This window comes from Coturnix japonica, chromosome W, assembly GCF_054131305.1.
Source record: "Coturnix japonica strain WE chromosome W, WE-NBRP24, whole genome shotgun sequence".
In the NCBI taxonomy this organism is placed as follows: domain Eukaryota; kingdom Metazoa; phylum Chordata; class Aves; order Galliformes; family Phasianidae; genus Coturnix; species Coturnix japonica.
Window position 1 is genome coordinate 17572342 of NC_140701.1, and position 15286 is coordinate 17587627.

Genomic DNA, 15286 nt, shown 5'->3' on the forward strand with positions numbered 1-15286 from the left:
CTCATAGAATGCCTCACCCATCAATTCATCTTCATTAGGCGGTCTATAAGAGACATTTAGCAAGATGTCACACCTACAGGCCTTTCCCCTTATCCTTACAAACATGCACTTGTCTTAATGGTTCTGAAGCCCAAGCTCTTCAACATCAAAACTCTCTTTAAAATAAAGGGCCACACCACCACCCTTCCTTCCTCATCTATCCCTTCTGAAGAGCTTTTAACCATCCATCACAGCACTCCAGTCATGGCAGTGGTCACACCATGGGTCGGTAATAGCGACTGGGTCACGGGTGGCCAGATGCACAGTTGCTTCCAGCTCCTCCTGCGTGTCGCCCAAGCTGTGTGCGTTGGTGTAGATGCACTTCAGCTGAGGCATCTGCCTCTCTCCCAGCTCAAGCAGCATTCCCCTAGGCTCATCTCTGGTGAGCCCTGTTTTGTCCCCTCCCCCATCGTAGCTAGTTTAAAGCTCTTTCGTTATGCCCCGCTAACTTCTGTGCTAGGATTCATTTCCCCCTTTGAGACAGTTGGGTTCCATTCATGGATAACGGGCCATGGGCCAAGTAAACTGCCCTGTGATCAAGGAATCCGAAGTTTCTGGCTCAGTACCAACCTCTGAGACAATTGTTCATTGCTTTGCTTTCCAAGCCTGCTCCGTGTCCCTCACTTCCCCTGAAGGTATAGAACAAAAAATCACTTGATCTCCCGTTGTGTGAACTAAATGGCCTAAATTCCTGAAATATCTTTTCATAGTTTGTATGCTTCTCTAAGAAATTTCATCACTTCCCACCTAAACTATGAGTAGTGGAAAATAATCAGTGGACCTAACCAGCATTGGAAGTTTCCTCATTATGTCCCTGACCTGAAGCCAGGAAGGCAGCAGACTTTTTTACGGCTTGGGTCCAGTCTGCGTATGGGGCCCTCTATTCCTCTGAGAAGGGAGTCACCCACCACGACCACCCTTCTTTCTTTCATGGCAGAGGAAGTCACAAGGCTTGGTAGTGACTGCCTTGCCTTAGGCTCCCTCCTAGGCAGATCCTCCATTGCCTCCCCATTCTTATCTCCTTCAGTTTTCAAAGTCTCAAACCTGTTGCTTAGAGGGAGCAGGGGTAGAGTGCTAGGAAGAAAGGGGACCCTGTGACGTCAAGTTGGGACACTCTTCCAGCCCTCCTCATCAGTCAGGTCTGTCCGACTGTGACAGGGCAGGGAGTCAACCACTTTTCTGGCGGTATCTGCCTAGCAGCCTTCCCTAGGGGATGCCAGCAATTCACTCCACCAGCCCATCTCCTGATCAAACACACTAATGGTAAATTGTGAGTACAACCTTGAGTAAAACATGAGTTCACGTAGGGAAAATTATGAGTAGAAACCTGGACTGACGTGAGGGTAAAACCAGAGTAAACCCAGAATACCATCCATCAGGCATGTATAGCCTCTAAGGGCAACTTTTTCCAGTGTTGCTGTGTAAAATATAGGTTCCTCACATCTAACCTATGTCTCCCCTTTTTAATTTAAATCCGTTTCCATTAGTCCTGTTATCATCAGACCATCCCATCTTTACTCTAGGGTTAGGCATCTCATCCTCAGATGGAAAATGTGGGGCTGAATTGGGATCAGTTCCTCAAAGAACCACGAGAGCTGGGAGTTCACCTAGCTGATTTCAGATGTGCACAGTGAGGTGTCTGTGTGTGAGTCCCTCATCCGAATTCTTGGTCCTTATTCAGCAGGGACTGCATTGCTCATACACAGAATCTCAGTGATGCCCAAGGTGCCTGGGGTGATCCTAGTTGTGTGCTAGTGCTTGCAAACTGTGAGGGAAAAGCTCTGAGATAGACACCTCCTTCTGGAGCATCAGCAGAGGGCCAGAATGGAGGTATTCTTGGCCATCCTAAATACCACCACAGCCCCATGCTTAGGGCACCCAGTGTGTCTTTTGCACCTGTCCCCATGAAGTACGTAGTGATATTCAGCTTACCGAAAGAATGAGCTCAGAACAGAAGTGGCAGATTTTCCTCTCTGCTCCATCTGTGGCATAGTCTGGATTTCAAGGCATTGCAAAGCTATGGCACATCAACGTTCTTGCACTGACGACACTTTAGTATGCTCTGGGCTCAAATTTCAATGGCATCTAATAATTCTAGGGTCATACCAGTTGACAGGAAGCTGGCAAATGTTGTCTCATCGTAAGGAAGAGCAAGAAAGATGACATGGGAAACTATGGACCTGTCAGTCTCACTCCAGTGCCTGGTAAAATTATGGAGAAAATGATGGTGGGAGTTATGGAAAAACAGCTGAAGGACAATTCTGTCATTGGTCACAGACAACAAAAGATACAGTGGGGAAGGTCCTATTTAATTTCAGGTCTTTTTATGACACCTTTATCCATTGAGCTGAACAAGGGAAGGCAGTTGATGTAATCCTTGAGGATTTCAGTAGAGCTTTTGATACTATTTCTCCAGCACCCTTCTGCACAGAAATTCCTGCATACGGCTAGACAGAAAGAGAACCTGGTGTGTTTTAATACAAGAAGAAGTTTACAGAGCAGCAGCCATGGATTGAGATAAGGAGTTCACAGATCAGCAGCTATGGAGCAGGATAAATTGCATGAGAACCAAGGACATCTCTAGGAAAAGAATGAATGGGTCGTGGCTTTGAAGGGGGGTTATAGGGCTGTTATTGCAGTAGCTTTCCTCCAATTAGCGTGTGTGATTTTTGGACGCCCTTGTCTGTCTCCTATAATAGCATGGCTTTTTGGGCAATAAATTGATGCAGCTATATGTAACCATTTTGGTGTTTGTCTTTTTGTCCCAGCACGCTGACATTTTGCTATTCAGGTTCACCAGCAGTGGTGGGTGAGCAGTTGGCCAGTAGTTCTGTCCCAAAGGATTATAGTCAGTGGGTTCCATCAGGCTGGTAGATCGTCACTGTCAGAGTTCCCCAGGGTTCCATTTTAGGGCCACTTTCCTTTCATGTTTATGCAGATGACTTGCATGCAGGACTAGAAGAAGTTCTGAGCAAGTCTGCTGATGAGACCAGATGATGAGGTGCTGTTGCCTCCACTGAGGGTGGAGAGGACTTGCAGAGAGATGTGGACAAGTCAGAGAAGTGGGTACCAGTTGGTACTAAGCACCAAGTGCATAACGCGTAACAAGAGCAAGTGCTTGATTGTGCACCTGGGTATGGGCAACACTGGACATACACACTGACTGGATATGGGACACATGAGAGAGGTCTGACTGAAAAGGATTGGGGGTCATTCTCAACATAAAATTTTAAGTGAGTCAGCAGTGTGCCCAGGCAGCCAGGAAGGCCAACGGTCCCCTAGAGTGCATCAGGCAATTTATTGCCAGCTGGGTGAGGGAAAGGGTTGCCCCTCTTTGCTCTGCATTGCTACAGTCTCACCTGGAACACTGGGTGCACTTCTGGGCAATACAGAATATAAAGGACATCGAACTATGGGAGAGTGTGCACAGGAGGGCTCTGGAACTCAGAGATCTGAAGTTCAGAGTTTCATTGGGATTGACTGCTTGTTCAGACTGGGCCCTTCTCACACACCACATCCTGAGATGAGACGCTGGGCGCATGTGGGATATGAACTTAACAGCATCCTTGCACCACCATGCAGAGCCTGGGATCTTCCGTTCCCATGTCTTTCACTTAACATCATATAGACTTCCAACACACTGCCCCAGGAAGTGCCCTGAGCCAAATGAGAGACAGGATCTCCCTACCTCTGGTCTTGCAATCAGGGCTTGACCTGTCTGCTTCATAAGGCAAAGGAGAAGATTCTTAGCATGCTAGTGCCTTTGCTTGACTGTAGTCATGGCTTCCAATTATCTGCTCTAACTAGTGCTTTGGGAAGCTTACTTGGTAATGGCACTCACAGGGCCGATTAATACTCCAAAAAATTTCACTGTTACTTCTGCCTTTGTCTTGTTAAGCACTTTGTGAAAACTTCTCTCTGCACTGGAGTTTGATGGACTCAGCAGCAAATGCGCCCTGGGACCCATTCTAACATAAAGAGCATCTTGTGCCTTGTGCCTTCCTGTTATCTATTTCAGGTTATCAGAACTTATTCAGCAAAATGGAGAGATATCTGGAGAGAGCTTAAAGAGAAAGAATCCAGCTAAGTAAAAGTAAAAGTCTATTTTGAAACATTTTTAGGTATCTTATAACATTCGGCGAATCTGGTTCCATGTTTACATGAGCTCTTGGAGTGAGAAAATGGAAATTAGGTAGGAAAGAATATAAATACATTTTTATTTATAAGTTAAATAACTTTATTTTTTTGCACATTCCTATATCTCACATAATCAAACAGATGAAGATGCATAAAACATAAAGAACCATCACTGGGAATCCTACGAGGAAGTTGTGCATTTTATGGAAATTGGAATATTGCGTATTGCAACACATTCCTGAGAGCGTGCTTGATCTCCCTGTTCCTCATACTGTAGATTATAAGGTTCAGTGTTAGAGGAACCACTGCATACTGAAGTGCCACTGTCAGATCCAGGAGTGTGAAGGAAGTGGGCGGGGGCTTCAGGTAGGCAAAAAAAGCAGTGATGAGAAACAGAAAGGCCATGGCCAGGTGAGGGAGGCACGTGGAGAAAGTTTTGTGCCATCCCTGCTCAGAGGGCATCCTCAGCACAGCCATGAAGATCTGCACATAGGACACCACTATGAAAACAAAGCAAGCAAAGAATGAACTGGCACTAAAAATGAGAAACACAACTTCCCTGAGATTTGATTCTGAGCAGGAGAGCTTGAGGATCTGGGGGATTTCACAGAAAAACTGCCTGACAACATTGCCTTGGCAGAGAGGCAGTGAAAACGTACTGGCAGTGTGCAGCAGGGAATGGAGAACCCCAGTGCCCCAGGCAGCTGCTGCTATTGTGGCACAAGCTCTGCTGTCCATCAAGGTCTTGTAGTGCAGGGGCTTGCAGATGGCAATGTAGCGGTCATAGGACATGATGGCGAGAAAGGAATACTCTGCTGAGAGGAAAAAGAGAAAGAAAAAGAGCTGTGCAGCACATCCTCCATAGGAGATGGCCCTGGTGTCCCAGAGGGTGTTGGGCATGGCTTTGGAGAGAGTGGTGGAGATGCAGCCCGGGTCGCGGAGGGCCAGGTTGAGGAGGAAGAAGTACATGGGGGTGTGCAGGCGGCAGTCGCAGGCTATGGCTGTGCTGATGAGGCCGTTGCCCAGGAGGGCAGCCAGGTAGATGCCCAGGAAGAGCCAGAAGTGCAGGAGCTGCAGTTGCTGCGTGTCTGCCAATGGCAGCAAGAGGAACTCGCTGATGTAGCTGCTGTTGGGCATCTGCTGTTGTTGGGCTTGGAGTCCTGTTCAGAGTGCAGAAGATAATGACAAGTCCAGACCATTCTCAGAGACACTCCTCCTGCTATAATATGAAATGTTTTCATTCTCCTACAACAGTGTACACTTAGCACCATTACTTGCATTTCATTTCATATCGTTCAGCATTCCTTAAGCAAAAGCAGCACATGGAACTTTAACCTTCCTCTTCTTTTCTTATCCCGCCTCCCTGGATATTTTCATGTGTTTCATGTCTCATATCTTTACCCCAGCTGCTCTTAGAGCCCCAACCACAGCCTCTGGGCTATTCAGTTTCAGTTAGAAAAAGCTGCCTGTTTGAAGGATAAGTTAATTATTCATGCCTACAGAAAATAATGATAATTACAACTGGTTCCAACTTCTGAGAAAGGGGGGTCTGGAAGCACATCATGTGTGACTGTTTACAAAACAAGCAATTGATTGATGAAAAATTCTCAGATCCCTGATAGCTCCTTTTAGATTTCTGTTTCCAATCCTCTTTTCCTCAGAACAGGAAATGGAAACCTCCTGCTGTGGCTCTCCTCTTGCAAAGCACCCTTACAAACACTCCGTTTTGCAGTGAAGCTGTGATCCCCCTGCCCCAGGCAGCAGCTGTGGCAGCACAAGCCCTGACGGGGGGCTCCTTCCCCCCCCACGTCTCCCCGCAGTGCCCTGGGCAGCTCCCGGAGCAGGCTGAGTGCTGATCCTGGCAGGCGGCAGAGTCCCAAACCCGGCACACAGCCCCTGGGTCACAGCAGGGACCCTGCTCTGCAGGACAGCCCTGGGCACCCGCCTGCAACCCCGACTGCACAACCTGCAGTCGTGCTGGGACAAGCAGCCCTCAGGGCTGTGCTCTGACGCTGCAGCACAGAAGCCCTCAGCTGGAGCAGAAGGCTTTTTCCACTGTAAAGAAACATGCAGTGCCTGAAGCCAGATCTGCTATTGGATGTCCCAGATTTAGTTAACCCTCTATGAATAGCATCTGCATTACCTACTGCAGGGGTCTTACTGTGTCATGATCAGTGAGCAATGTTCCTGCAGTGAGCTCACAGCCCGCTCACACTGCACACATCCTGTAAGCTCTCTCCAATTTCTCTCTTCTTTTTCTGTCACCTTCAGGCTGTGCTGTGCACAAGAGCTGCTCCTGGGCACAGCTGTCTCTCTACTGCACCATCCACTTTTATGAGCTCCCTGTGTCCCAGGAGCATGGCCCAGATCAACAGCAGATGATTTCATTTTTATCCTTCCCACTCATCTCCCCTGAGACGTGCCTGTGTCCTCATGGCCATCAGCTACTGAGAGGCAATAGTATCATAACTGTTCTTTGAAATCTGCTCCATTATCCTCCAGTCAATTTTTAACATGGATCCTACCAGAGAGTTTTTGATGAAACAAAAAGTGCACCCAGAGAAGGATAAGGAGGGTTGGACTTGCCCTGTGCAGGGCAGTGATCCAGAGGAGACAGTGCAGGTAACTCATCCCCAGATAGGAATCAAGGGGCTGAAATGGAATGCAGCTCCCCACAGACGCAAAGGAGCTGGGATTTCTCTGGTTCAGCTCAGATGTTCACAAGTAGTTTTACTGTGCTGCTTTAATACCTTCTATAAACAGAACTATAAACAAATAAACAGTAAATATCTGCTGGATTCTTTCTCTATATGCTCTCTCCAAATATCTCTCCAATTTGCTGAACAAGTTCTGAAAACCTGAAATAGATAACAGGAAGGCACAATGCACAAGAGGTTCTTTAGGTTATAATGGACCCCAGGGTGCATTTGCTTCTGAGTCCGTCAACCTCCAGTGTAAAGAGAAGTTTGCACAAAGAACTCAGCAAGACAAAGTCAGAAGTAACAGTGAAGTTTCTTGGAGTACTCATGGGCCCATTGAGGGCCATTAGCAAGCAAGCTTCACAAGGCACTAGTTAGAGCAGATAATTGGAAGCCATGTCTACAGTCAGGCAAAGACACTGGCATGGTGGCTCTGATGCTAAGAAAATCCTTCTTTGTCTTAAGAAGCAAACAGGACAAGCCCTGATTCCCAGACCCTTGGCAGGGAGATCTTGTCTGTCATGTTGGCTCAGGGCCCTTCCTGGGGCAGTGGAATGGAGGTCTGTATGATGTTAAATGAAAGACATGGGGACAGAAGATGCCAGGCTCTGCATGGGGTGAGAGAACGCTGTCAAGTTCGTGTCCCATGTGTGTCCTGTGTCTCATAGCAGGATGTGAGATGTGAGAAGGGCCCCATCTGAACAAGCAGTCAATCACAGTGAAACTCTGAACTTCAGATCTCTGAGTTCCAGTGCCCTCCTGTGCACACTCTCCCATAGTTTGTTGCACTTTATCTTCTGCGGTGCCCAGAAGTGCACCCAGTGTTCCAGGTGAGGCTGTATCAATGCAGAGCAGACAGGGACGACCCTTTCCCTCACCCAGCTGGCAATAACTTGCTTGATGCACTCCAGGGGAGCGTTGGCCTTCCTGGCAACTGTCATGACCCTTAACTTACTTAGATGCAATTGAAATGAGAGCCCAGATCATACTAAGATGTCATCATTGAAAGAACGTAGGTGTGCCATAGCTTTGAAATGCCTTGAACTCCAGAGTATGCCAGAGATGGAGCAGAGCATAAGATTTGCCTCTTCTGTAGTGAGCTCATCCATTTGGTAAGCAGTATAACACTACATGCTACATGGGGACAGTGTCTCTGCTCTGCACTGCTTGCAGGGGAATGGAGCGGGGGGTTGCTCTCATGTCAGTGCAGATAAACTCACTTTCTCTTTAACCCTTTTTCCTCTGTAAACGATTCCACTATTTGTACCCTCAGATAAACTTCCACATTCCCTCAACTACACCTCCATATGCCAATGACAATTAAGCTTTCTTATACCATCAAAACAGTTTGTCAAACAATACAGTTCTTCAGTTCCCATAAATACCCTTAATACCATATATCTTTCTATTAACAGTTTGTATTCTTCAGTTATAAACACCTTGCCACAGAACCAGCAATGATTGGCCCCCCTCCCTCTCACACTTCCTCACAGGCAGAACCATAGTATTACATAAATGTGTTGACACTCATTAAATAGGATAATATAAAAGGCTTTTCAAATTATGTTAAGAATAAAATGAAGACTGTGAGACTGTGGGTCCCTACTAAGTGAGGGGGTGTTCTGGTAATGGGGGATGTTGAGATGGTGGAGATACTGAAGGCCTACTTTGCTTCTGTCTTCAGTGTAAAAGCTCTCCATCAGGAATCCCAGACCCTGGAGCTTAGTGAGAGGGTCTGGGGAATGGAGGACTTGTCTTTAGTCAAGTTAGAGTTGGTCCATGAGCGCCTAGGCCACAACGATGTTCAGAAATCCATGGGACCTGATGAGGTGCATCCATGCGTGCTGAGGGAGCTGGCAGAGATGACTGCAGAACCACTCTCTATCATCTTTGAGAGGTCTTGGAGAATGGGGGAGGTGCCTGAAGACTGGAGGATAGCCAGCGTCAATCCTGTCTTCAAAAAAGTACGTGAAAGAAGATCCGGGTAATTACAGGCCAGGGAGCCTCACCTCTGTCCCTGGAAAGGCGATGGAACAGCTTGTGCTGAATGCCATCTTCAGACAGTTGGAAGAAAAGGAGGTTATCAGGAGTTGTCAGCATGGGTTTACCAAGTGCAGGTCATGTGTGACCAACCTGGTAGCCTTCTATAACATTGTCTCTGGCTTGGTAGATGGGGGGAGAGTGGTTGATGTTGTCTGCCTTGATTTCAGGAAGGCATTTGATACTCTCTCTCACAATGTCCTTATAACAAAGACAAGGAAATGTGGGAAAGATAAGTGAACAGTGAGGTGGGTTGAGAACTGTCTGACTGACAGAGCACAGAGGGTTGTCGTTGTCAAAGCAGAGTCCAGTTGGAGACCTGTAAGTAGCGGTGTTCCCCAGGGGTTGGTGCTGAGTCTGGTCTTGTTCAACTTCTTCATCAGTGACCTTGACAAGGGGATAGTGGCCACCCTCAGCAAGTTTGCTGATGATAGGAAGTTGGGAGGATTGGTTGACATGCCTGAAGGCTGTGCTGCCATTCAGCGAGACCTGGTGTCACGGGTTACTTAGATTTACCTATGCCCGTGACAGGAGAAAGCCACCCCGTGCCCCCCCATCCCCCCCCCCCCCTCCCCCCCCATCCCCCCCAGGCCCGGAAAGGAGGGGGAAAAGGGGAATGGGATAAAAACGGGCAATCTAAGGAGGAAAAACTTTTTTTACTAAATATGATATTGAAATACAAGATAACACAATATAATATAGTTGAGGCTAACAAATTGAACAAAACAGAGAGAGAGAGTCCCCGAAAACGGAGAAGCCTACTGTGAACTCTAGGCGACACGGCTGGAACACTTCCCACTCTCCGAGAAGTTCGAGAGAAGAAGGAGGGCACTCCAGCCTGGGAACGAGATTATATAGCGTCCTGGTCCCGTGACTTATCAGTACCCCTGTTGTTCTCTGGGATATGTAGTCTTCTTCTGTGGACTGCACATTCAATAGAAGTATCCATACTTTACATGATGTTATGATGTGGAATACTGATAGCAAAATTACAAAATTACAAAACCATGACACCTGGACAGGCTGGATAGATGTGCAGCAAGAAACCGGATGAGGTTTAAAGAAAGCAAGTGTAGAGTGTAGCACTTTGGAAGGAATAATTGCATGCACCAGGACAGTTTGGGGGATGAGCTGATGGAGAAGAGCTCTGCAGAGAGGGACCTGGGTGTTCTGATGTCACAGTGTGGAAACATGAGCAGGGGAAATGAACAGAAACTGGAGCATAGGAAGTTCCACACGAATTTGTGCGAGAACTTCTTTATGGTAAGGGTGATGGAGCACTGGAGCAGGCTGCCCAAGGAGGCTGTGTTATCTCCTTCTCTGGAGATATTCAAGACCCACCTGGACACCCACCTGTGTGCCTACCTGGTGTTGCCGAGGGGTCTGTGCTGGGGCCTGTCCTCTTCAATATTTTTATTGATGACCTTGATGAGGGCACTGAGTGCATCCTATGTAGGTTTGCTGATTTCACCAAATTGCCTGGGAGTGTGGACCTGTCTGGCATTAGCAAGGACCTACTGAAGGATCTGGACAGGCTGGAGAGCTAGGCTGAAGCCAGTGGGATGAGGTTCACCAAGACCAAATGCCACGTCCTGAACTTTGGGACCTGGAATGGACTGCCAAGGGTGGGGGTGGATTCACCGACCCTGGAGGTGTACCAGGAATCATTGGACATCGTGTTGAGGGCCATGGATTAGTGGGAGCTATTGGTGATAGGTGAACAGTTGGACTGGATGATCTTTTACGTCTTTTATAACCTTGGTGATTCTATGATTCTATGATATCCTGTCCCTATCTGTGTGCTCCTTTTTGTTTTAGCTAACACTCTCTGAGAGGCCTTACCACATGTCAGGAATTAGTCACTGACCACTTGAAATCTGGTGTTAAATTCAACAGATTTCAAAGCACAGTCATGATGCTGTTGTCTTTCAGGAGCTGTTGACCATGATGATGCAGGGAAATCTCAGGGGAGACGAGTGGGATGGATAAAAATGACATCCACTACTGCTCAGCTGGGTCGGGCTCCCGGAACACAGGGAGCTCATAAAAGTGGGCAGAGATGTAGAGAGACAGCTGTGCCCAGGAGCAGTTCTTGTGCACAGCACAGCCTGCAGGTGACAGAAGGAGAGGAGAGAAATTGGAGTGAGCTTACAAGATATGTAGTGTGTGAGCGGGCTGCGAGCTCTCTGAAGGAGCATTGCTCACAGACCACGACACGGTAAGTCTCATGCAGTAGGCAATGCAGCTGCTTTTAATAGAGGGTTAACTAAATCTGAGACATTCCATAGCAGATTGGCTGCAGGTAATGCATGCTTCTATACTTTGGAAAAAGCCTTCTGGTCCAGCTGAGGGCTTCTGTGCTGCAGCATAACAGCTGGGGGGGGGGAGCTGGGTGTCCCAGCACGGCTGCAGGCTGTGCAGCTGGGGCTGCAGGCGGGTGCCCAGGGCTGTCCTGCAGAGCAGGGTCCCTGCTGTGCCCCAGGGGCTGTGTGCTGCGTATGGGACTCTGCCGCCTCCCAGGCACAGCACTCAGCCTGCCCGGGGAGCTGCCCAGGGGAAGGAGCCCCCCGGCAGGACTTGTGCCGTCACAGCTGATGCCGAGGGCAGGGGAACACAGCTGCACTGCACAACAGTATGTTTGTGAGGGTGCGTTGCTTGAGGAGATCCAAGGCAGGTGGTTTCCTTTTCCTGTTTTGAGGTAAAGAGGATTGGAATCAGAAATCTAAAAGGGGCAATAAGAGTTTTCAGAATTTTTCATCAATCAATTGCTTGTTTTGTGAACAGTCACACATGATGTGCTTCCATTCTCCCCTTTCTTTAAGGATGGAACCAATTGTAATCATCATCATTTTCTGTAGGCATGTATAATTCACTTTTCATACAAACAGACAGCATTATCTGACTGAAACTGAATGCCACTGAAGCTGTGGTTGGGGGCTCTAAGGGCAGTTGGGGTAAAGATATGAGACATGAAACAGAAGGAAAATTATCCAGGGAGAAGGGATAAGAAAAGAAGAGGAAGGTTAAAGCTCCATATGCTGCTTCTGCTTAAGGAATCCTGAAATACATGAAATTTAATGCAAGTAATGGTGCTAAATCTACACTCTTGTAGGAGAATGAAAACATTTCATATTATAGCAGGAAGAGTTTGTCTGAGAATGGTCTGGACTTGTCATTATCTTCTGCACTCTGAACAGGACTCCAAGCCCAACAACAGCAGATGCCCAACAGCAGCTCCATCAGTGAGTTCCTCCTGCTGCCTTTGGCAGACACGCGGCAGCTGCAGCTCCTGATCTTCTGGCTCTTCCTGGGCATCTACCTGGCTTCCCTCCTGGGCAACGGCCTCATCAACACAGCTGTAGCCTGTGACCGCCGCTTGCACACCCCCATGTACTTCTTCCTTCTCAACATGGCCCTCCTTGACCTGGGCAGCATCTCCACCACTCTCCCCAAAGCCATGGCCAACATCCTCTGGGACACCAGGGCCATCTCCTACGCAGGATGTGCTGCACAGCTTTTTTTTCTATCTCTTCTTCATGTCAGCAGAGTATTCCTTTCTAGCCATCATGTCCTATGACCGCTACGTTGCCATCTGCAAGCCCCTGAATTACGGGACCTTGATGGACAGCAGAGCTTGTGCCACCATGGCAGCAGCTGCCTGGGGCACTGGGGTTCTCTGTTCCCTGCTGCACACTCTCAGTACATTTTCACTGCCTCTCTGCCAAGGCAGTGTAGTGAACCAGTTTTTCTGTGAAATCCCCCAGATCCTCAAGCTCTCCTGCTCAGCCACCTAACTCAGGGAAGTTGTGTTTATCTTTTTCAGTGCCAGTTTAGTATTTGGCTGCTTTGTTTTCATAGTGGTGTCCTATGTGCAGATCTTCATGGCTGTGCTGAGGATTCCCTCTGAGCAGGGACAGCACAAAGCCTTCTCCACGTGCCTCCCTAACCTGGCCGTGGTCTCCATGTTTCTCAGCACTGGCTTTTTTGCCTACCTGAAGCCCCCCTCCATTTCCTCCCCACTCCTGGATCTGACAGTGGCACTTCTGTACGCAGTGGTTCCTCCAAAACTGAACCCTATTATCTACAGCTTGAGGAACAGGGAGATCAAGCACGCTCTCAGGAAGGTGTTGCAATAAGCACTATTCAAGCTTCCATAAAATGCACAACTTTCTCACATGATTCCCAGTGATGGTTCTTTATGTTTTATGCATCTTTGATTGTTTGTTTGTGTGTGATATAGCAACCTGCAAAAAAAAAAAGAAAATAATATTGAACTCATAAATAAAAATTTATTTCATTTCTTTCCTACCTAATTTCCATTTTCTCACTCCAAGAGCTCTTGTTAACATAGAACCAGATTCTCTGAATAGATTAAAATATTCCTTAAAATGTTTCAAAATAGACCTTTACTTAGCTTTTCTTTCTTCCTACTTTGTCTGGATTTGGGGAGGTGCAGCTGCAGACAGCAGCTCAACATGCATTTTTCATTTCTGATCTCTTTACACCACCACAGTGCCCTCAATTCCTCTCATTTGTGCAGGCCTGAAGGTCTTCTGTGTCTCACAACAGTCCTGTTGCCTCTACAGCAGCACTCTGGGACAGCAGTCAGTAGCCAGCAATACGAACGACTGTGTCAGGGCTAGTCTCCTTGCTGTCACATGCCCTTTAGAGCATGACCAGAGAACTGGAGGCGTCTTCCAAATCTGGTGTAAGGAATATACCTCAGGAGCTGCTCCCTGAGAAGACCTTGAAATCTTCTGGTGCATTTCACTGACTGGCAGGGATAGTTTCAGAAGTCCCAAGGAGATCTGTAAGGGACTCAAGGCTGTGCTGAGGTTTAGAATCTGTGGTTTAAGGTCAAGATAAAAAGAAAACGATTATAAGTATGATAAATGCATATATACATATCTTATATATATAGCATATTTTCACATATATACAATATAGGCAGTTGCTAACACATATGCATATACTAATACATATACATATCATACATAGATTATAATAGTTTCTATGCATATCTGTTTGCAAGTCCAGGACCTGTTGCAGGGGTTTTAGCAGCCTCAAGGTTCACTGTAGAAATTGGAGAGGCTGTTTTCCTATTGTAGGAGTTGGAGCAACTGCAGAGCTCATTGCCAGAGCTGGAATCACCACAGGACCTGTGATTGAATTTGGAGCAGCCACTGGACTCATTGGAGGGATTGGAGTGACCACAGGAGTGTACTTCCTGGCACAGTGCACCTCTCTTTGGAGGAATTTGTTTCATTTTCTTATAACAATACATGGAACAGCTACAGGACCTGTAGCAGGAGTGACTGCAGAGCTCATTATGAGGGGTGGACTGACAGCAGGTTCTTTCCAGAGCATGGAGCAAATGGAGGACATGTGGCAAAATCTTAGAACTGCTGCAGGGTCTGTGCCAGGAGTTGCAGAGGCTGCAGCAGTCAGCATTTCCAGCTCTCTGGATCTAGCACACTGCAGTCACGTGTGTTTCTTGTGGGTTACCAGAGCCACAGCAGACCTGCCCCAATATTCTACCAGTTTCTCAGGATCCTGCAGTTGCTCGGAGATGAAGTTCCAAAGCCCTGGGTGTGCCCACCACTCCAGGCAGCTTCCCAGACCGTCCCACACCCCCTGCCATGCAGAGCCTTCTCACCTTGGTGCTGATTTCTCACTGATATTCCTGAATAATGTTTAACCTCATTCATAGAATCATAGAATTACCAAGGTTGGAAAAGGTCTATAAGATCATCTAGTCCAACCATTCACCTCTTACCAATAGCTCCCACTTAACCATGTCCCTCAACACAATATCCAGTCATTCCTTGAATACCCCTGGGCTCCCAGAGAAGAAAATGTAAAATGTGTAATTCCTAATCATACCAACAATATTACTTCCAAAACACAACGATGACCACAGAGCTGAATGTGCACAAAAATTCACTTTGTCAGCTGCCAATTTTATCATGGTACAAAACAAGGTCAAGCAGCATAGCAAAATAAATACCCTGATCCAGCATCCCGAGTTGACAAATAATGCAGCAGGGAAAACAAGCAGCAAGCAAGGAGCTGTGCAATGCAGCTTGATGAGAAGACTCAGCAAGCTCCACACAAAGGAAAACAATCAGCATCATGGCCTGCAATTCTCCAGCTCCCACAAAACCCTGTGTTAACTGGCTCTGGACAGATGTGCTGTTATCTCAACCCTTGGAGACTCAAATCAGGCACCAAAATGATGGTGGTTGTTGAACCCATCATATGGCTCAGCAGCACACAGTGCTTTGTGTGCTGCCCCATTCCCAGTGGGATGGAGAAGAGAACTGGGAAAAAAAGTACAACTTGTGGGTTGTAACAAAGCAATTTACTAAGAG

At 47.3% G+C, this 15286-nt stretch overlaps 1 pseudogene across 1 annotated transcript in view; it reads right to left on the reverse strand.

Annotated features, from left to right (window-relative positions):
• The window catches only part of LOC146754570 (uncharacterized), a 400789-nt pseudogene that overhangs the window by 119704 nt on the left and 265799 nt on the right, over nt 1-15286 (reverse strand). The gene's annotated exons all lie outside the window — the stretch shown is intronic.